The 2070-nt window shown below is 36.2% G+C and overlaps 1 pseudogene; it reads left to right on the top strand.

Moving 5' to 3' along the window:
• Positions 1–1223: 1223 nt before the first annotated feature.
• On the top strand, positions 1224–1646 carry LOC145095964 (putative mitochondrial protein AtMg00820 pseudogene; annotated as a pseudogene).
• Positions 1647–2070: the final 424 nt, after the last annotated feature.

The raw sequence follows: 2070 nt of genomic DNA, 5'->3' as shown, positions 1-2070 counted from the left end.
GACCATATGTTATTGAAATCATTGGCGGTAACATGTACATTCTAGTTATTGTTGATGATTTTTCTAGATTTACGTGGATATTTTTTCTTAAGTAGAAATCCAAAGCAATGCAGAATATGATAGGTTTCATCAAGTAGGTCGAGCTACAACTATGAAAGCCTGTTCAGAAAATACGCATTGACAACGGTTCGAAATTCAAAAACCAAGTGTTTAAAGAATTCTTGAATGGAATAGATATTGCTCACAATTTCTCATTTCCCTACACTCCATAGTAGAATGGTTTCATTGAAAGGAGAAACCCCTCTTTCTATGAAGCTACAAGGATGATGTTATCATTTGTGAATCTTCCACTCCACTTATGGGCTGACGTTATCGCAACTGCTTTCACATATAGTCGCTCCTTCATAAAAAAAGATTCTTAATTACACCTTATGAGATTCTGAATAATAGAAAAACTAATGTTAAGTTCTTTCATGTCTTTGGTTCCAGTTGTTTCATAAACAATTCCAAAGAGCATAGAAACAATTTTGATGTGAAAGCAGAGGAAGAAATCTTTTTAGGGTAATCTCTTACTTCGAAGACATATTAGGTTCTGAACAAGAAATCCTAAAAGATCAAGGAAACCTATTATGTCACCTTTGATGATAATTATCTAAAAAGTATCAGAAAACCAATTGTCCATGTAAAGAAATCTTTCTGTCACCGCCTCAGGCGATTCCTATTATGAATCTAAATGAGGAATTCATGAACTTGTTTGATGAGCCCGAAAAGGCCATTTCTTCTAAATCATTGATGATGTTGCCAAAGATTCTTGGAACAGCGCCACCGATTCCAAAGGCTTTTGAAATTCCGCCATACCCACATTCACGATTCTCCATTCCAGGGGGAAGGTTCCACTTCAACCTCCACAACCAATACACCTATTCAGGGTGAGAATTCCGATCTAGGAGTCCACACTGATACTCCATTAAGGGGGAATGATTCCACTCCGGTTATAGAATCCCATGCAGATTTCCAGGAGGAGGATCCGATTCAGAATGGTGATTCTGATGTACAATCTTTGAGGAAGTTGTTCTGAAAATTAATCCAAAATATGATCCGAATTATACAACTTTGTCAAAGTGGACTAAAGATCATCAAAAAGTCAAGTTATTGGAGATTCATCTTTAGGCATTCTTACCAGAGCTCAACAAAAAGACAAACAAACTGCATTATTCTCCAAAATGGAATTTTTCATGCTTAGCTCCTTTATTTCCAAGATAGAGCCTAAAACTGTGAAGATTGCTCTTGAACATTTAGATTGGGTGCAAGCTATGCAGGAAGAACTCAACAAATTTGAACGTAACAAAGTATGGAGATTTACTCCAACTCCAAAGGATGCATCAGTGGTCGGATTAAAATGGGTATTTCGGAATAAGCTTGATAAAGAAGGCAACGTGATTCGAAACAAGGCACGATTAGTTATGAAAGGACACTACCAGGAGGAAGGCATAGACTATGAAGAGACGTTCGCACCGATTGCAACACTAGAATCTGTTTGGATTTTCCTTGCTTACGCAACTCTTAAATATTTCGATGTCTATCAAATGGATGTGAAATGTGCGTTTTTGAATGGTGAATTAGAGAAAACAGTCTATGTAGATTAGCCACCAGGTTTCGTAAATGAAAAATATCCAAATCATTGCTATATTTTGGATAAGATTGTGTACTGACTAAACAAGCACCCTGTGCATGGTATGAAACATAAATCGATTTTTGAAACAATCTCAATTTAAACAAGGTTTGGTCGACCTAACCTTCTTTCGCAAGAAAGATGGTGACCATCTAATGATCGTCCAAATTTACATTGATGATAGCATGTTCAGATCCATTAATCCTAAATTAACAACTGAATTCTGAAAACTAACGGATACTAAATTTAAGATGAGCTCAATGGGTCCCATTAATTTTTTCCTTGGTTTATATATTAGGGAGATTTTAGTGGTCATTTTCATTAACCAAGAAGCCTACACTAAGACTTTGCTTGCAAAATTTAGCATGGTGGATGATTCAAAGGTCAAGGTTCCAATG

Source organism: Lactuca serriola, chromosome 3 (genome assembly GCF_051521515.1).
Source record: "Lactuca serriola cultivar US96UC23 chromosome 3, Lser_US96UC23_V15, whole genome shotgun sequence".
Lineage (NCBI taxonomy): Eukaryota > Viridiplantae > Streptophyta > Magnoliopsida > Asterales > Asteraceae > Lactuca > Lactuca serriola.
Note: the sequence above shows the minus strand (reverse complement) of the source record. Positions and strands in the feature narration are given on the sequence as shown.